Source organism: Aedes albopictus, chromosome 3 (genome assembly GCF_035046485.1).
Source record: "Aedes albopictus strain Foshan chromosome 3, AalbF5, whole genome shotgun sequence".
Taxonomy (NCBI): domain Eukaryota; kingdom Metazoa; phylum Arthropoda; class Insecta; order Diptera; family Culicidae; genus Aedes; species Aedes albopictus.
Genome location: NC_085138.1, coordinates 422,691,746 through 422,712,371, shown reverse-complemented (window position 1 = coordinate 422,712,371; position 20,626 = coordinate 422,691,746). Strand labels below are relative to the sequence as shown.

General features: G+C 42.4%; 1 protein-coding gene across 2 annotated transcripts in view; it reads right to left on the bottom strand.

The window, feature by feature from the left end:
• Positions 1 to 20,626, bottom strand: part of LOC109410650 (uncharacterized) — a 139,536-nt gene that overhangs the window by 97,702 nt on the left and 21,208 nt on the right. Inside the window, exon 2 of one of the 2 annotated variants that reach the window (XM_062856379.1) lies at positions 4 to 24. The exons of the other annotated variant lie outside the window; for it this stretch is intronic. The gene's annotated coding sequence lies outside the window, so the exon portion shown is untranslated. The remainder of the gene's footprint in view (positions 1 to 3; positions 25 to 20,626) is intronic. 2 annotated transcript variants of the gene reach the window in all.

Here is a 20,626-nt window from a genome sequence, read left to right as displayed (position 1 = left end):
TACCTGTTTATTAGCGATAGTATCCTGAAAAGAAAAAAAATGTGTTGTTTAAAGTGGCTGATACGAAGTACAATTTGTGAAATTTAAAGCACAGTATCTTAAATTTTGGTTAATAAACTCAATGTGGATGCATATAGATCTTCATATTGATGTTTTGAAATCTAATGGCGTCGCGTCGTGTAGGTATTTTATAGCGAGTTTGAATAGAGGATCGTTTTTAGATTTCTCCTAAGCCCATCAGATAGTAGGCCCTAATCGTTGCTGTAGGGCTCGTGCAGATTACATCTCTTCTTTTTTTTTTGAAGCTCTTAAACATTGCATTTCCCACAGCCAAACGACTACCATAGCTGCCACCCTTCGACCCAAATGCCGAATCACTTACAGAGATCGACCTCCCAAGGTTCATCTAATAATTCGAAACGCTCGCTCCCACCATTAGCATTAGCGCACCTCTCACATCCACATCGTGTAGTCTCCCGCCCTAATTGCCCTGTTTGTATTCAACCAAAAACGGCGCGCGGCATTACAATTTAGTAGCCCGCGCATCAGCCCTATTTCACGCTCCACTGACCATCCACGCCATCTACCTATCTATGTACACAGGGTCGTACGCGACACAAGCGAAACTACCTTTGGCGGCCCGCGCTGCGCACAGAACAAAGAACACCGCGCGATGTAAACAGCGCCACTCCCCGAAATCTCCCGATGAGATTAAAGTTGCAAGCGCGAATCACCCAGTAGCGACATCTACCCACCTAGGGCCGCTCCGGGAACATCGGTCAAGGTCACCATCATCATCGACATCGACGCTGGGTGGGACGCAGCAAATCCAATTACCGGCTTATTGTCATCCACCATCCACCTCAGCCAGCAGCAGTCGCCCTTTTATAATGAATCGCTTCCAGCTATCCTCCCGTTCATACGTGCGGTGCGGATAACGAGAGAAAACGTGAGCGGTCATTAGATTAGAACCTCTTCTTCTGCCTCCGTCACAACTACGCAAAACGTCGAATTAGATACCTACTGGGGAGACAGTGCAGTGATGGACGGAGATGTTTTTGGCGAGAAGCCACCACAACACCACCTACGCGCATCTTCGAGATCAACATCTGCCGGATTAAGTGCGTGGTGGATCACCGAAGTTCTCGATTAGCTGACATTGACTGTCAAGTTCAAACAGACGATACCTACCTACGTCGTCGTTTGGTTGAGGTACGTCATTTGCTTCCGTTCTAACAGTTGTCTGGCTATCGGATGGTTGATGGCGGGCGGATAGTAGCACTTTAATGATCATTAGGATTCAGACGGCGATGGTCGTTTTAATCGCACCGGAATTATTGACGCGGTAGCTGCCGCGCTGGAAACTCGATACAGGTGGCGGCTCCCGGTAAGCCGATTTCGCTGTCCAGTCTGTTTCCTAATGGGAACTCGAAATGTCAATTTAATCGCCATTAAATTGTATTTCTTGGAAGTTGGAAGTAGGAATTTCAAAAGGAATAACATTTTGTTTCGGACTAGCGGTTTTAATTCTCTCAGTGCAAGGATTTTAAGAAAAAGCTTAACGAGCTTCAGTGGAAAGGTTTCCATACATCTGGGATTTTCAGAAGATTTACAAGCTTATGATCAGATAATCCCAGCTTCTGCTGGAAGCTTCCAAGCTTGTGGAGCAAGCTTTCCACCCTTCAGGAGAAAGCTTCCCAAGCTTCTGGCCCAAGCTTCTAGAGGAAGCTTCTGGAAGATTTATCCATGCTTCTGGAGGACGCTTCTAAGCTTTTGAAGAAAGCTTCCCTCGTTACTAGAAGAAGTTTTCCCAGCTTCTGGAGGAAACATTCCGAGCTTCTGAAGGAAGCTTTCTCAGCTTTCTAGGGCAAGCTTTCCCACCTTCTGGATGAAGCTTCCCAGCTTCTTGAGTGAGCTTTTCCAGCTTCTGGAGGAAGCATTTCATACTGAAACTTTCCGAGCTTCTGAATTAAGATTTCCAAGCTTCTGGAGGAAGTTTTCCAAGCTTCTGGAGGAAGCTTTCCAAGCTTCTGGAGGAAGCTTTCCACCCATCAGCAGAAAGCTTCCCACCCTTCAGGAGAAAGCTTCCCAAGCTTCTAAAGAAAGCTTCACAAGTTTCTGGCCTGAGTTTCTAGAGGGAGCTTCTGGAAGATTTATCCATGCTTCTGGAGGACGCTTCTAAGCTTTTTAAGAAAGCTTCCCTCGTTACTAGAAGAAGCTGTCCCAGCTTCTGGAGGAAACATTCCAAGCTTTCCCACCTTCTGGATGAAGCTTCCCGGCTTCTGGAGTGAGCTTTTCCAGCTTCTGGAGGAAGCATTTCATACTGAAACTTTCCGAGCTTCCGGAGGCAGCTTTCCGAGCTTCTATTAAGCTTTCCAAGCATCTGGAGGAAGAATGGTGGAGGAAGCTTTCCACCATTCAGGAGAAAGCTTCCCAAGCTTCTGGAGAAAGCTTCACAAGCTTCTGGAGAAAGCTTCCTTCTAGAGCTTCCGGAAGACTTATTTATGATTCTGGAGGACGCCTTCGAAGAAAGCTTTCTACGTTTCTGGAGAAGCTTTCACAGCTTCTAGAACATGCATTCCCACGTTTCTGGATGAAGTTTTCTCAGTTTCTGGAGGGAGCTTTTTATACCTCTGGAGGAAACTTTCCAAGTTTCTGGAAAAAGCTTTCCCAGTCCCTAGAGGAAGCATTCCAAGATTCTGGAGCAGGCTTTCCGAGCTTCACGAAATAGCGTTCCCAGCTTCTGGAGGAAGCTTTCCAAGCTCCTAGAGAAAGCTTTCCGTGTTTCTTGAGAAAGCTTTCGAAGCTTCTGGAGAAAGCTTTTCGAGCCTCTGGAGGAAACTTTCCGAGCATCTGCAGGCAGCTTTACAAGCTTCTGGAGGAAGCGTTTCGAGCTTCTGGAGGAACAATCTCTTACAAAATCTTGCTAGGATTACCTCAGAAATTCCATGACGTGTTTCGGGGATCCTTTCATAAATGTGTCAAGAAATTCCTTCTGAAATTCATATAGATATTTTTTCTAAAAATTCACTACGTATTTCTTCATATATTATTTCGAAAGTTTTTTTTTTTTTGAGGAGAGGATTCCTCCAGAAATAAGCCCTGGTTTCTTAAAAAAATACAAAGACTTATTAGGAGCATTATAGAATAAATAAATATTTAAAAAAATATATATATATCAAGTATTGCATTAAAAAACCCACAAGGAACTCTTACAGACATTTACCAAACAATCAAAAACGTCCTGCATAGGTTACTTTAGAAATACATTCAAGGATTTTTTCCAGAAAATAATCCAGGAATTTTTTACAAAAGTTCTTCTTGATTTTTATTCAGAAATTTCCAGTGATTTCTTTATAGAATCCTTTAGAGATTCCTTCAGAAGTTCTTCCGTTTTTTATATGAAAGATTTATCAATCCCTTGGGAAACTTCTTAAACAAATTCCTTCGCAGATTTTGCTAACGATTGCTCCAGAAGTTTTCGTAGGAAATTCTTCTTGGATTCTTTCAGAAAAGTACCCATGGATTCGTTCGTTTTTTTTTTCTAAGAATTGCTGTAGAAATTCTTACAAGAATTGCTTCCGAAAATCCACTAAAGATTCCTCCAGAAATTTCACAAATGTCTCCCATGGGTTGTTTCAGAAATTCCTCCTTAAACTTCTTCACAAATTCTAAAAGAGATTCATCCAGATTTTTTTCTTGAGATTTTACTGACTGCTACACTGACATCAAAAGAAATCCAGAAAACATTCAATTGATTTCTTCAGAAATTTATCCATGAATTCCTGAAGAAAACTCTTCGCGGTTTTCCACCAAACTTCTCTAGTGCGGCTTTCAGGAAGTTTTTTAGAGGTTTCCAAAGGTTATAGATTCTTCCATTTCTAAAATTATTTCACTGGAAAAACTTCTGTGGGTTTCTGCAGAAATTCCTCTAGCGGATACTTCAAACAATATTTTAAGAAAATGTTCGTCAGAGATTCCTTCAAAAAAATGTTCTGAAAAACTTTTGGAAAATTCTCAATTCTCTTAGGAAACCTTTCATGGGTAATTTCCTGAAATTTCTTAAGAAATTCCCCCAGAGTTTACTTCAGAAATTGTTCTAGACATTTCTCCTAGTATTTTTCCATAGATTTCCTCAGTTATTCCTCCATGGAATCCTTCAAAACTTGCTCCAGCGATTCCTTCAGAAATCTCTTCTAGGATTCTTTTGGGAAATCTTCCACAGATTCCTTCAAAAATTCCTGTGGCAATTTGAAGGATTTTTTTTTTTAATTTTTTTAAACTATTCTCCAGTGACTTCCTGAGAAATTCATCTGCGATTTACTTCAACAGTTCTTGCAGGGACTTTTTATTTTATCTTCCATATAGATTCCTTTAGAATTTTTGAGGGAATAATTTTCCAAAACTTTTAGAGACCTTTAATTTTTTTAAGAAAATCTTCCACGGACTCCTCCGAAAAAAAAACTTACATCAGACAGTTGTTCAGAATTTCCTTCAGAAATTGCTCTAGAGAAATTTAAAGTTTCTCCATAAAATCAATCCTTAAGAACACCATTTTTTGGAGTTCCACGGTGTTTTTTTCCGAAAACTCTCTAGAAATTCTTTAACTAAATTTTCTCGGATTCTTTCAGAAATTTCTCCTGCGAAATCAGAAATTCAGAATTCCTCCTCCAAAGTTTCCTTCAGAAGATCTGCCAAGAAATCCAACAGAAAATCCCTCAGGGGTTCATTGATAAATTCCTTCAAAGTTTCCTTCATAAAGGAGGATTGCTTTAAAAATTGCTCTGGAGATTCCTCCAGAAATTTTTAAAATGATTCTTTTAGAATGGATTCCTTCAGGGATTCATTTGGAAATTCCTTCAGATTTTTTTTTGATGTTTTTAAAAATTCTTTATATCCATGAAATTTAACTCAGAGCTAACTCTTCACACTTTCCTGAGGTTTGTCTACATATTTTATAGAGATTCCTCCAATGACTCGATTTCTTCAGAAATTAATTTAGAGAATTTCTCCAGGTATTCTAAGTATTTCTTTAGAAATTCAATCAGAATATAAGTAAATATTTAAGAAAATTTTAAAACCTCTGATTTTAAATGGAGAAAGCTGGAGGAAGCTTTCCTAACTACTGGATGTAGCTTTTCCAGCATCTGTAGGTAACTTTTCGAGCTTCTGGAGGAAGCTTCAAGAATATCTGCAGGAAGGTTTCCCAGGATCTGAAGCAGGCTTTCCGAGTTTCTGGAGGAAGCTTTTCGAGCTTCTGGAAGAAGCTTTCTGATCTACCGCAGGAAACTTTCGAGCTTCTGGAGGAAGCTTTTCGAGCTTCTGGAGGAAGCTTTCCGAGCATCTGGAGCAAGTGTTCCGAGCTTCTGGAGAAATTCTTCCGAGCTTCTGGAGGAAGCTTTCCGAGCTTCTGGAAGAAGCTTTTCGAGCTTCTGGAAGAAGCTTTCCGATCTACCGCTCGAAACGAGCTTCTGGAGGAAGCTTTCCGAGCTTCTGAAGAAAGTTTTCCAAGCTTCTAGAGGAAGCTTTCCGAGCTTCTGGAGGAAGCGTTCCGAGCTTCTGGAGAAATTCTTCCGAGCTTCTGGAGAAGCTTTCAGAGCATCTGGAAGAAGCTTTCCGATCTACCGCAGGAAATTTTCGAGCTTCTGGAGGAAGCTTTTCGAGCTTCTAGAGGAAGTTTCCAAGCTTCTGGATGAAACTTTCCAAGCTTCTGGAGGAAACTTTCCAAGCTTCTGGAGGAAACTTTTTTAGCTTCTGGAGTAAGCTTTTTCAGCTGGTGGAAGAAGCTTTCCGATCTACCGCAGGAAACTTTCGAGCTTCTAGAGGAAGCTTTTCGAGCATCTGGAGGAAGCTTTCCGAGCTTCTGGAGGAAGAGTTCCGTGCTTCTGGAGAAATTCTTCCGAGCTTCTGAAGGAAGCTTTCCGAGCTTCTTAAAGAAACTTTTCGAGCTTCTGGAAGAAGCTTTCCGAACTACCGCAGGAAACTTTCGAGCTACTGGAGGAAGCTTTTCGAGCTTCTGAAGAAAGTTTTCCAAGCTTCTAGAGGAAGCTTTCCGAGCTTCTGAAGGAAGCGTTCCGAGCTTCTGGAGAAATCCTTCCGAGCTTCTGGAGGAAGCTTTCCGAGCTTCTAGAAGAAGCTTTCCGATCTACCGCAGGAAACTTTCGAGCTTCTGGAGGAAGCTTTTCGAGCTTCGGGAGGAAGCTTTTCGAGCTTCTGGAGGAAGCTTTCCGAGCTTCTGGAGGAAGCTTTCCGAGCTTCTGGAGGAAGCTTTCCGAGCTTCTGGAAGTAGCTTTCCTAGCTTCTAGAGGAAGCTTTCTAAGCTCCTGGAGGAAGATTTCCTTGATTCTGAAAGAAGCTTTCCAAGCTTCTGGAGGAAGCTTTCCGAGCTTCTGGAGGAAGCTTTCCGAGCTTCTGGAGGAAGCTTTCCGAGCTTCTGGAGGAAGCTTTCCGAGTTTCTGGAGGAAGCTTTCCGAGCTTCTGGAGGAAGCTTTCTAGTGTCTGCAGGTAGCTTTCCAAGCTTCCGGAGGAAGCTTTCCAAACTTCTGGAGGAAGCTTTCCGAGCTTCTGGAGGAAGCTTTCCGAGCTTCTGGAGGAAGCTTTCCGAGCTTCTGGAGGAAGCTTTCCGAGCTTCTAGAGGAAGAGTTCCGAAATTCTGGAGGAAGCTTTCCGAGCTTCTGGAGGAAGCTTTCCGAGCTTCTGGAGGAAGCTTTCCGAGCTTCTGGAGGAAGCTTTCCGAGCTTCTGGAGGAAGCTTTCCGAGCTTCTGGAGGAAGCTTTCCGAGCTTCTGGAGGAAGCTTTCCGAGCTTCTGGAGGATGCTTTCCGAGCTTCTGGAGGAAGCTTTCCGAGCTTCTGGAGGAAGCTTTCCGAGCTTCTGGAGGAAGCTTTCCGAGCTTCTGGAGGAAGCTTTCCGAGCTTCTGGAGGAAGCTTTCCGAGCTTCTGGAGGAAGCTTTCCGAGCTTCTGGAGGAAGCTTTCCGAGCTTCTGGAGGAAGCTTTCCGAGCTTCTGGAGGAAGCTTTCCGAGCTTCTGGAGGAAGCTTTCCGAGCTTCTGGAGGAAGCTTTCCGAGCTTCTGGAGGAAGCTTTCCGAGCTTCTGGAGGAAGCTTTCCGAGCTTCTGGAGGAAGCTTTCCGAGCTTCTGGAGGAAGCTTTCCGAGCTTCTGGAGGAAGCTTTCCGAGCTTCTGTAGGAAGCTTTCCGAGCTTCTAGAGGAAGCTTTCAGAGCTTCTGGAGGAAGCTTTCCGAGCTTCTCGAGGAAGCTTTCCGAGCTTCTCGAGCAACCTTTCCGAGCTTCTGGAGGAAGCTTTCCGAGCTTCTGGAGGAAGCTTTCCGAGCTTCTGGAGGAAGCTTGTCGAGCTTCTGGAGGAAGCTTTCCGAGCTTCTGGAGGAAGCTGTCCGAGTTTCTGGAGAAAGCTTTCCGAGCTTCTGGAGGAAGCTTTTCGAGAAGCCATCAAAGTTTCTGAAGGATGCTTGACAAGCTTCTGGAGGAAGTATTCCAAGTTTCTTGAGAAAGCTTTCTTGGCTCTTTCAACTCTAGGAAGAATTCCTCTTAACTTCTTTGAAACATTTCTTCTCCTTTATGAGACAAACTTCATCAGCCATATCTATTTGTAAGCAACAAACTAGTCCAGCCTCCACCAGAAAGTGATTTACGCCGCCATTGACTTCTGTAAAAAAAAATAAAACCATTCCCATCCAGGTGAGACCACAGTCAGTGAACGCCGTATTTCATCCGAAGCATGACCGCGGCGAGCAAAAGTGAAAACAATTTCGCGCGTTCAAGGTGAACGAGCACCTTGGGGTCTGTCGCTCGTGGGACATGTCGCTCCGTCTCCGATCCCCGGCCGTTCTAGCATATACCTTACCTACCCAAAGCATAGCACTTTCCACAAAAGGGAATCTCAGCTCGGCTCGGTTGGCTTTGGCTTTAGACCGCGTCGTCATCGCCAGCATATTGCATAATCGGTTTCGGTTCAAGTTGATCTACCCCAGCATTGTGGGGTGATGTGTCCGTAAAAGGAAAGAAGGCCCAAGAAATGCAGTTGATCGAGGCGCAGCATATGGGGGACAGTGACTGAGAGAGCACGTAAATCTTGTGAGAACCTTGCCCGAGGGGTCCTCTAAATGATTGTTTTGTCAAGCCTGCCATTCAAGTAATTGTTTGCGATCCACGACGGGGGGTTAAATGTTGTCGTTCGCGGTCGCCACCGCCGGCCGGACAAACAAAGAACCAAAGACAAAGTGTCGGTACCGGAGGCAAGTCGTCCATTGATGGAGGATTCTACTGCTACTCTGCTGAGGTTGCGTGTTGATCGAAATTTAGGTTAACGGTAATTGGCCGGGTGCCTTATTAGTCCGGGGCAGGTTTACGCAAAAGTCGAGCGCAGGCTGGTTGATGGAAGAACCTATCGAGGCCAGATTATGATGATTAATTGTGCGGAGCTAAATCGGATCATTTTTGCTGAGAGGGTCGAATGTCGCTGTTTTCTGCACCAATTCCGACGATAGTTGATTTGCGATACGCCTGACTGGCTGCCGTTGACGGGGAATTAATTTATTAAATAAATCAGCACCCCCTTAAGGGGGGTGATTTCACTACGACCAAGGTCCGACCAGTCATGGCCTGCAACGTAGCTACGGTTGGCGCGAAATTGGAGCTCTCGATATTTTGTGATGCTAATAACGTAGAACCAAAGCGAGCCATTGTGGAACTCTTCATTAGTTGTTCTCGTCTCCGATGGAAGCGAAACACGCCCACGATTTCCTTTGCGTGGTCGACAGTGAGAGTCCAAAGCGTGCCACTTAATTGCAAACCCACGGTGCCGCTAATATTATTATTTATTTATTACATATAGATTCTAACTCGGAGACAAAGAACCGATTGGAAGCAGGTTTATGGAGTCAATTGTTCTACCCGGACAGAAATTCTTGAGAATACAATGCTCCTCGACCCGGTGGGCAACTGATTTCCAATGCCGAGTTCGTCGCTTGTGATCGTTTGAAAGTCACGAAATTTGAATCCGCGGTACGCTACAAATCAATTACACGTTGATCATCATTGCAGCAGTCATCAGGCGGTGGCAAGATTCAATCTCGGAGCTGTTTTACATAATTTTAAACGGCTCTATCGGTGTCTTCTCATCAGCATAGGTACATAGGCTCATCGGCGGCAGCCAAGGCAGCAACTCATTGACAGAAATTATGTCACTTTATTACCCATTTGCTCTGGCCACTGGCGTAGCCACGGGGGGGGTTTAAGGGTTAAAACCCCCCCCAGAGCCAAAATTTGTGGAACAAATTTTCAGTATAAAGCGCTTTGCGACGAAAAAAATTTTCGGCTGCGCCGCTATTTTCAAACTACGAATACAATTGCTAATTACTGTCTATAAAATGTAAGTGTCAAATCAAAAAAGGTATCATTGACCGTTGAAAACCCCTCCCAGAGACAATCTCTGGCTACGCCACTGGCTCTGGCTTATGCGTCTGCTGGAAACCACCGCACCGTTCCGCGCCAACCGATCGATCCCATCATGCTCAAGCTCGATGGTTCAAGAGGGCCATCGCTTGGCGCAGATGCGCCGCATATGCATAAAATATGCAACATTTGCGCCGTTTTGCAATATCTCAATACTGTCCCCGGAGGGTGATTTCGGCTTCGTTTGCTCGTGCGGCACATTAGTATGCATGTTTTGGTTACTAGTTCCATCAGAGGCTTACACGATTTAAGATTCTTCCTACAAACATGCTCAAGAGAATGATGATTACGAGTGCAGTGAATAGAGACGAAAAGGGACACTGTTCCATGCATCTGTTCAGCAGGGTGCTCCTAATTTCGTCCTACTCAAAATAAACAATTGAAGTTCTCTTCGTATTGTTTCTAATTGACGTAATAGTTTTGTTTTTGAATATGATGAGTTTGGAAACAAAGACTTCTTCCCGAAGCTGGGAAACTTTCCTTCAAAAGCAACAATTGCTTCCTTTATTAGTTTGGATAGTTTGCCTATAACGTGCCCGTGTCTTTAAAGCTTTTCCAGATGCTTTAATACCTACTCCAGAACCTTGGTAAGCTTCCCCTATGAGCTTGGATAGCTTTTTGGGTATGCATTCCTCAAATGCTTGGGAAATTCCCTCCAGAAAGCTTTCTCTAGAACCTATGAAAACTTCTAAAAAAACTGGGAAAGCCTTCACCTAGAAATTGAGAAAACTGCTGTCGAACTTCCTCCAGTAACTCGGAAAGCTTCCATCAGAAGTTGGGAAAGCTTTCAGAAAACTGGAAAGCTCCCTCCAGAAGCTCGAAAATCTTCCTCCAGAAGCTAAAAAGTTTGTCTCAGAATCTTGGAAATCTTCAGAAGATTTGAACCCTTCCTACACACGTTTGAAAATCTTGTACAGTAACTTGGATAGTTTCTCAAGAAACCTGGAAAGAATCTTTCGAACGCTTTTAAAAATTCTATCCCCCGGAAGCTTGCCTGAGCTTCCTGCAAAAGCTTGGAAAGCTTCCTCCAAAAGCTAGGAAAGCTTCCCCCAGAAGCTAGAAAAGCTTCTACCAGAAGTTAGGAAAACATTCTCCAGAAGCTTGGAAAGTTTATCTCCTGAAGTTTGGGTTTATCTAGGCAATCTGAAGACAAGGCAGAAGTATGGTAAGTTTCCTCCCAGAAGCTTGTAAAGCATCCTCCAGAAGCTGGACAAGCTTTCACCAGAAGCTGGACAAGCTTTCTCCAGAAACTGAAAAACTTTTCTCCAGAAGGTGGAAAAGCCTCCTACAGAAGCTGGAAAGAGTTCTAAAGAAGCTGGAGAAGCTTTCCCCAGGAACTGGAAATGCTTCCTCCAGAAGCTTAGAAAGCTTCCTCCAAAAGCTGAAAAATCTTCCTCCAGAAGCCGGAAAAGCTTTCCCTAGAAGTTAGCTAAGCTTCCTGCAAAAGCTTGGGAAGCTTCCTCCAAAAGCTGGGAAAGCTTCCCACAGAAGCTAGGAAAGCTTCTACCAGAAGCTTGGAAAACTTTCTGCAGAAGCTTGAAAAGTTTATCTCCTTAAGCTTGGGTGTGTCTGGGAAACCTTGTCTTCAGAAATATGGTAAGTTTCCTCCCAGAAGCTTGTAAAGCTTCTTCCGCGAAAGCTTCCTCCAGAAGCTGGACAAGATTTCTCCAGAAAGTGGAAAAGTTTTCTACAGGTTCCTACAGAAGCTGGAAAGAATTCTATAGAAGCTGGACAAGCTTTCTCCAAAAGCTGGAAAAGCTTCCTCCAGAAGCCTGAAAAGCTTTCCCCAGAAGCTTCCTCCAAAAGCTGGGAAAGCTTCCCCCAGAAGCTAGGAAAGCTCCTACCAGAAGCATGAAAACTTTCTCCAGAAACTGGAAAAGTTTTCTCCACATGCTGGGTAAGCGTCCTCCAAGAGCTGGAAAAGCTTCCACAGTTAAAATTCAGGAATTTAATGAAATTAAAAAAAAAATCTTCAGGAAAAAAAACCAAAGGAATCTATAGAGGAATCCCTGATGGAATCCATAAAAGACTTTCTAAAGGAAACCTTGGAGAAATTTCTGAAGAAATTCACTAAGAAATATCCAAAGACATTCCTGCAGAATTTTCCAAAATAAAACCTGGAAAAAATTTGAATGAATTTCTGGAGTGATTTCTGAAAGAATTCTTGGAAGATTTTCTGAAGGGACTTCTACACGATGAGGCAATGCTGGAAGGGAATCAGGTTTTCTAAAAAAAAATACTTTGAGAAATTTCTGGAGGAATCTGCAGAGGAATATGACAAAATATGACAAAATTTTTAATAGAAGAATTTATTTTTAAAATATTTCCTAAGAAAAATATTATGAAAGAAACTTTGGAAGAGTTTCTTAATGATTTTAAGTAGGATTTTTGGCAGAACTTCTGAAGAAAAATTCGGAGGAGTTCTGAATTTCTGATTTCGCTGGAGAAATTTCTGAAAGAATTCGAGGAAGAAATTGTGAAAGAGTTTCCAGAGATATTTCTGAAAAAAAAAACCGTGGTGAAATTTCTGTGGAAGTCCATGGAAAGATTTTGTGCAAGCTTTCTTGGAAAAAAAATCAATTGCTCTAGAGAAATATCTGAAGGAAATTCTGAAGAAATGTTTGATGTAAGTTTTTTTAAGAGTCCCTTCAGAAAACTTTGAAGGAATCTGTGGAAAATTTCCTTAAAGAAATTATTGGAGGATATTCTAAAGGACTTCCTGAAAGATTAATCATTGAAGAACTGTTGAAGGAATTCTAAGATAAAATTCTCAGGAAGTCACTGAATGGTTTTAAGAAATTTCTGGCAGACTTTTTGAAGAAATCGCAAGAGGAATTTTTGTAGGAATGCGCGAAAGATTTTCTAAAAGAAAAGAAAAAAAACCCAGAAGGAAAAAGTTTTGAAATGGAATAGGCCGGAACAAATCTCATTTTCTTCTTTTGTCACTTTACTCGTTAACTCGTCAAGGGGGGGGGGCAAGATGAATAATAAATGTATTCGATGCAAAATTACCCAAACAATTAGGCAAAATTGTCAAACTCGACGACTCCAATTTCACTTAAAAAAGTTTGAATTTCTTGAATAATTTATTTGTGTCCCCCCTCAAAATGTTGGATTTTGACCAAAATTTTCCAAGGGGTGGTGACATAAGAGAAAATCGAAATTTGTGTCAGCCTAATACTGCGGAAATCTATGGAAAGAATACTTGGAGAAATGTCTGAGAAATTTCTGAAGGAAACTCTGGAGAAGTTTCTTAAAAAAAATTGAAACTTCTCGAAAAATTGCTATAGGTACTCCATAGCAATTAAAAAAAAGAATGAATGGAATTTTCTTGGAAGATTTTTCGAAATACCTCCTAGAGGAATTTCTGAAGAAGTCCACAGAAGTTTTTCCAGTGAAATACTTTTAGAAATGGAAGAATTATTAACCTTTAGAAAACTCTGATAAACTTCCTGAATGTCTCTACGGAGGAGTTTGAAGAAAGTCCGTGAAGGATTTTCTACAAGAATCCATGGAGATATTTCTGAAGAAATCAATCAATTGGATGTTTGCTGGTTTTCTTTGAAAATCCATAGAGATAAAGTAAAATTTCAAGAAGAATTTCTGAAATAATCTATCTTGGAATTTGGGAAGAAATTGATGGAGGAATTTCTGAAACAATTCATGTAAATATTTGTGAAACTTCTATTGATTTGTCTTTATTAAAGAGGCTTTCAGCCCTTGGCCGTGAAACTTCTAAAGTAATCCCTAATGGATTTCCGGAAGAAATTCTTGTAAAAAAAATTAAAAAAATCGAAAGAATTCATGGGAGTTTTTCTGAAAGAATCCATGGAAGCTTTTCTAAAAGAATCCATGAAAGATTTCTGAAACAATTCTGAGATCTGAGAAAGCCTCTTTCTGAAGCTTATAGCTCCTTCCAGAAGCTGGGAACGCTTCCTCCAGAAGCTGGGAAAGCTTTCTCCAGAAGCTGGGAAAGCTTCTTCCAGAAGCTGAGAAAGATTTTTCGTGAAGCTGGGAAAGCTCCCTCAGAAAAAAAAAGTGTCCTCCAGAAGCTTGAAAAGTTATCTGAGAAGCTTGCATAGCTTCTTCCAGATGTTTGGAAAACATCCTCCAGAAGCTGGTCAGTTTCCTCCAGAAGCTTGAAAATCTTCCTCCAGAAGCTCGAAATGCGTCCTCCAGAAGCTCGAAAAGCTTCCTCAAAAAGCTCGAAAACCTTGTTCCAGAAACTGCGAAAGCTTGTTCCAGAAGATCGAAATGCTATCTCCGGCTGCTGGGATAGCTTCCTCCCGAAGCTCAGAAAGCTTCCTCCAGAAGATGCGAAAGCTTCCTTTAGAAGTTGCGAAAGCTCCCTCCAGCAGCTGCGAAACCTTGCTCCAGAAAGCTTCTTCCAGCTGGGGTCGCTAAAACGTCAATGCTTAAATAGATGACAGCATGGGACTCCTTCAACAAGAATAGATGAACACATGGGCACATACCGAGTGTGTGCATATGGAGCTGGCTGAACTTGCACCTGACATAAGCTTATAAAAACTTAAAAGAAATCATTATTGCCATCACAGATTGCCATTCCAAATTCTTCCACTTTGAGAAATCTTCCAACGGAATTACCAGGAAAATTCGACTGGGAAGCTGACATATTTCTCGTGTGACTTTGACTTTTAGTTAAAGAAAAGCGTTGATTTTTGTATCTCATAACCAACGTTTCGATCCAGATGTTAGGATCTTCTTCAGGAATTAATTTTTCTGATCCCGTGTACATCTCACGCTTGGTTGTCGCGAGATTTTAACCTAAAGCCGAAATCCCACGAGAAACTATCAGAGAAATTTCTCCGTCATTCCCTGCCTGAAAAATGCTGACTGTCATCTTCGCACATTTCGATAAAATTTATTAGCTAATTCCAAACACCACATTTACCATAAAGTCCCAAAAAGACCCCTCTCATCGCATTCCGACGCGGCGTACATCGTAAACGGAGGTCAGCTGCGGTCAGGCCACCCCCGACTGAGATGAGCAAAATCTTGAATCTTAGTTTGCGATTGTCAAATCAAGCGAACACTTGACTATAGACTAGACAGAGCACAGAGGAGTAGACTGTAGGTATCGCTGCGCCGCCATCAGTCAGTTGGAAGGCATGTGCTGCGATCATAAGTCACTCCGCGACCAAGTCAGCAGAGCAACAAAGGTTCGTCGCTCGCTTTCGGCAGTGTCGCGGTCATTGAGCTCACCTCTGCCTGTCCATAAGGCACAATCCGCACCACATCCACATAGTGTTTGCCTCTGTCGGGTCGCACTGCAAAGCGGTTAATCAAAAAAAGGCGTTAACCGCGAATTGAATTCAATGGATGGGACTACGCGCCCCAGCAATGGAAAGCGATTGGTGGCGTAGTCCTACTAGGTAAATTTCTATTTGCGGGGTGACGGCAACGGAGATGTCGTCGGAAAGTGAAGAGAAACTTATTAAACCGTTTCTTCGATGTGTCATGCAAGCGCGCGCGCGCGTGAAAATAAATACCCAGCCAACAAAATGCTAAATATTTGCATCGCGTGGAGATTGTGCTGAGTTCACACTTTGACGAGTGTCACATATTTCGAAACGGGAGATGGTAAGGCTCGTTAGTGATCGATCCTCGACTCGTACCAAGGCGGGATCAAAAAGATGTTGAACAGTTTGTTTTCACCAAGTGGATGGGAATGGCTTAGTCGACTTACAATAGAATTCAATTAAGAGATCCAGTTATGATTTTTAGCAGATTTTCATTCATCTGCCGGGCACATTATCCAACAACTTTTTTTCGAGTAGGGGGGGGGGGGGGGGGGGGGGCAATCCAAATTGTTGACTTATGATTGCCTCCGCAATTCGAACATTTAAGTTTTCCAGCATTTCATGTCTCCAGTACATAGCACTAAGTATAATTTAGTGTGTTTAGTATCGAAATTAAAATACGAGAATTGTTTGAAATCCATACAAGAAAATTGCCAAATACAAATCACCCATCCCGGGTAACTTATCTGCATTGCTGCAACAACGCAACAAGTATAAATCCGTTTTATGTGCCAAAGTGCTCCATATTGCAGAGTGACACTTTTCGCATGTCGGAGAGAGCCGAGGCCCGAGAGAAACTGCCAGCATTCGGCCTTCAGATATATTCTTCCCCGTGCGTGGCGTCGTTGTATTCGATTCGACATCCGACGACCGACGACCGGTCCGCCCCGCCGCAAAGTGGCTGTTTTGCCGTTGCTCCTGCTGATGTCATCGTCGTAAATAGAGACTTAATCATATGCAATAAACGCGATCGACTGGGCTCGCGCGGGCGGTTGAGGTTGAGGCTCCCAGCTCGCAGCTCAGCTCAGCTCAGCTGGTTCTTGCTATGGGTGGTTGACACAAGAGCAAGCGCCTTCAATTTGGTCCACCACACGTTTGTTTTGTTTTGCGAGGGTGATACCGTGGTCGTCGTCGTCGTCGTCATCATCGTTGGGTGTATTGGATATTATACTTGTTTATTTAAATTTATACAAAGTTCTGTTCGACATTTTTAGCTGGGCGGCGAAAGGGGAATGCGAGAAGATTCACGCGAGACAGGTCATATGGTTATTTTCACCTCGGGCCGATTGTGGGACTTCTTGGAACAACGATGGCGTATGGCTGCCAGCAGACCATGGGAAATCGATGGTTGTTTAATGCGATGTCTTTTGCTGTACGATTTACTGGGGAATAGCTTCTATTGACACTTATTGATGCAAATTGATCGACTCACCGATGGCGAGTGGGGTGTGGCCAGCAATAGATGAACGGGAATCTATGAATGTACCGTGGTTTGGGCTTACCTGCAACGAAGAAGAGAAAAGATGTAAGTAAAAATCTTAAAATTAAAACTTGCGAAAATTGCGCAAGAGTTAGTGCAAGTAAGAATGTGGTTGTGGAAGCATTGATTTTTAGAGCAGGTTACAGAGGCATTTCGGGGGTCTGAGAGGAACTTCGAAGGCTTTGCAGAATGTTTCAGAAGATTTTCGACAGTTTGAAGGCGTTGGGTATGCGGGAAGTCTTAGGGAGTTTTCGGAGGCATTCATTGGCGGAACTACGGACTTTTGATAGGGGGTGCACTAAGCTTCAGAAGATTTTTGACGGGTTTTAGAGGCGTTGTAAGTGCGATTTCAATGGTTTCGGAGGAGCCTGTCCGTAAACTACGCAGATACTGACGGGAGGAGGAAGGTCTAGCCGAAGTCTACGGTCCAAACAAATTTTGAAAAATATGTATGGACGGTCGTCGAGACGGGAGGGAGGTCTGAGATTTCCAAAATTCAGTCTACGTAATTTGTGGCGAGTGTCGAGGTTTTCAGGTGCGTTACATGAATATTTTAGGGGGAATTTGGAGACATTTCAGGAAAATCTAGAGGACTTTCGGCAGGTTTCAGAGGCATTTCGTAGTTGTTTTTAGGGGTTTCCTAGGGTCTTAGGTGCGTTACATGGGGTCCGAGAGAGTTTTAGTGGAATTTCGGCGTTTCGGAAGTTTCGGAGGCATTTTCGGAAGTTTCGGAGAGTCTCAGGTTTGTTACATGGGGTCCGTAGAAGTTTCAGAGAGATTTCGGAGGCATTTTCAGGAAGTTTCAGAGGATTTTCAGTGACTTTCAGAAGCGTTCTATGAGGTGTCGGAAGCGATACATGGGGTTTCAGGGGCGTTTTCTGGGGGTGTCGGAAGGTTATTTTTCTTTTTCTTCTTCTTTTTTATGGATCTACGACCCCACTGGGACTTGGCCTGCCTCGCTTCAACTTAGTGTTATTTGAGCATTTCCACAGTTATTAATTGAAGGGCTTTCTTTGCCTGCCATTGAATGATTTTGTTTATTATGAGGCAAGTACAATGATACACTATGCCCAGCGAGTCGAGAAAATTTTCCCGATCGGAACGGGTATCGAACCCGCCGTCTCTAGATTGGCTATCCACTAGGCTAACTAAAGACCCAATTAGCCTGGTCTGATTCCGGAAGGTCTCAGGTGCGTTGTTCTCTGAAACCTCCAGTAGCGCCCTGAAACGCCCGAATGTTGTTCATACGCTAATGATTGTCATGCAAACTACAGTTTTTGAAATCATCATAATCAATTTGAAAAGCGCCTGAAAATTCATGGAATGCCTTTGAAAGGCTCCAGGAACCCCCTGAAATGCAATTGACAACCCCTCGGAACGATGATATCTAACGCTCCCAAACCTCTCGGAACATCCTTAAAACGTCTGAAATCCCCTGAAACTTTTTGAAATGCCTGTTGAAAGCGTTGAAACGCCCCTAAAACCCCTTACTACGCCCTTCAAAGGCTCCTGAGACCTCCCTCCCCTTCCAATCGTCCTCAAAATGATTCTGATACTATTTATACGCCCTTGAAATCTCCGTAATCGTAATCACATTACATCTGACCAACGAAACTTGACGGAACGCCCTTAAACAACTCCTGAAATCCCTTTAAACCATCCCCTGAAGCTTCTTGGAGACCCCTGTTTTGGGCTTTCTAAGAACTTTCTAGAAACCACTCTTAGGCCCACACTCAAATGCCTAAGAATATGACCTGTTCTCGCGAACTAAGTTTCCTCGCGAGCTCTGACATAAATCATGCACAAAATTCCCTCTTTTTATGCACCCATAGCCTTTGGCATGAAAACAAGGTCCAGGGAGAGCTATTTAAAACAAATACATATTGCAGTTTTCGCTCTAACTCAAACAAAAGTTGGGAGCACCATCTCAGATCACAATAAAACTTTCTTGGTGTGAAGACCTTGTCTAGATAAGTCACTTTGCAACCCACTTTGTTTCCTCAATTTTTTTTTCTGGATTTTCTTTTACAAAACACTATTTTTTTTTTTAATTTATTTTTTTTAATTTTTGAAAAGGGCCGATTTTTTTCAAATGTGTTTAATACAAAAATAACTACTCCTACAAAAAAGTGATGTATGAGTGATTATCACAAAATAAGTCAAGTTTTAAGAAAAAAAAAAATACAAACAAAATCAAAATTGCAACTCACACTGAGAAAAAAATTAAAAATTCAATGTTGATTAAAAAAAACACTATTTTTGATTTCGATGAAATTTTAGCTCAAGATAGGTAATAATGTCCCCTACCAATAGTTCATACACCACATAATGGACATTCTTAAGGCAAAACAGTTTTTTAACAAAAACTTTTTCGTGATCGAACGATTTTTTTCAGTGTCTTTTGTTATCAAACACTAAACAAGTGGAGGTCATAATCATCCTAGAATTCATTGAACTACTGCAAAAAGAAATATCATTTTACAAAAATTAAGAGTCGATTAAACAAAACACCATTTTTGTCAGAAAAAAAACCTTTTTTTCCTAAAAGAGCTCGTCTGATGTATCTTGTGATGTGTGGTGTTTGTTTAAAGTTTTAATCGACATTGAACTTTTAAAAGTATTTTTTTTTCGGGCTTAATTTGTTTTTTTTTTCAATTTGTTCCAGAAACTTGACTAATCTTGTAATAATCACTCATACAACACTTTTTTTTAGGAGTAGTCATTTTTTCAACACATTTGAATAACATGGTAAGTTCAGCCCTTTTTTAAAAGACAATCTAGAAAAAAAAATTAAGAAGCAAAATATGCAAAATGGCTTATTCGGACAAGGTCCACACACCAAAAAAGTTTCATTGTAATCAGAGAGGGTGTTGCTAACTCCGAATACGATTTGGGGCGAAATTCGTCATAAGCAATTATAATAAGAGTAAAATATCAACGACGGCCAGAAAGCGTTTATAAGTAAAAGCGAAGGAGATTTAGGGGATATCAGAAGTCTCCATAAGATTCCTGGGGCGCTTCAGGGGGCTCAGGATGGTTCCAGGGGGTCTCAAGTTGGTTTTAAGGGGGGGGGGGGGTTCTGAAATTCTCAGGATCACGAAACTCGAGAATCTCAGAAAAAAACCGCTAAACTGAAACATTATCGAATGTCGGGTCCAGTCTTGTTAGAGATCACAGTCATTGACACTTTTTCGTCGATATTCGGCTGTCTGTATCTTCGACACTCGCAACACAAGCAATCAAACTACCGTACGAAACAAAAATGCGAAACGAATGCACTTGACCACGATTGCGCCTTCCAGAGACGGTACGGTTTTTGTTATTGCTGCCTTCTTCCACAATGAGAGCTCTGTTGGCCATATGTATGTCGTATTAAATTCAACAAGCAAGAATAAACTATTATTAATATTCATAATCGGAATTGGCTGACACCCGACTGCGGCACTGAAATGAAAGTAATGAAAAGTGTCAAATGTTTACAAGACTAGTCGTGTCAAATTTCAACCAATGTTGAACCACTGCTGGACCCCCATCGGATAACTTGTTGGGTTTGGAGGCCAAAATTAAAATAGGTCAATGATAGGTTAATGTCGGGTTATACGTCATCAATGACAAATAAAGCATCAAACCTGCGACACCACACCTTGCTAGCTGGGGCTCATTTGAATCAGTCGTCGATGATCAGCAGCTAGTCAATTGAAATCCTGATGGTAAATAGAAAAAATGAGTGGTTGCCTGTCTCAATTTCAGATTTAAATGCAGGAGAATGGCATCCCTATCCAACCAAAACGATGTTTTCATAGCCTGCATAAATTCGATACAAGCCCACGGCTCAAGTTGACAACCTATTTTTCAACACACCAGCATAATTTCAAGGCGGGGCAAGAAAACAACAAGTCCATTTCTGTCCTCTGCCGGGGCCCGTGGCGTAGTTGGTCACACGTTCGCTTCATATGCGGATGGTCATGGGTTTGATTCCCAGCCCCGGCACTTGCAATTTTTCGTCAGTTGCTCTTCCCCCGAGAGCGGCTGACATTGACCCTCTTCTGAGCCTACGGCTCAAACGGACCCGGATACCTGGACATCGGCGAACTGCAACTCATAATGGACCCCCAATCGGACTGGAAAAGGAACAACAGCCACCCATTCACATCCTCGTGCTCTTCATTCTACCATTAACAGAGTAGAACAGTGAAAGAAGCACGCAGGCAACCAGTTCAATTTAGAAGAATAGAATAGAGTACATCTAGGCGCTGTACAAAGTCTAAGTGCAGCTGTCAATTGTTATCGCTCACGTAGTGCCCAAGTGGTCAATAGAGCTGTAAATTAGGTTAAGTGATTAAGAATAAA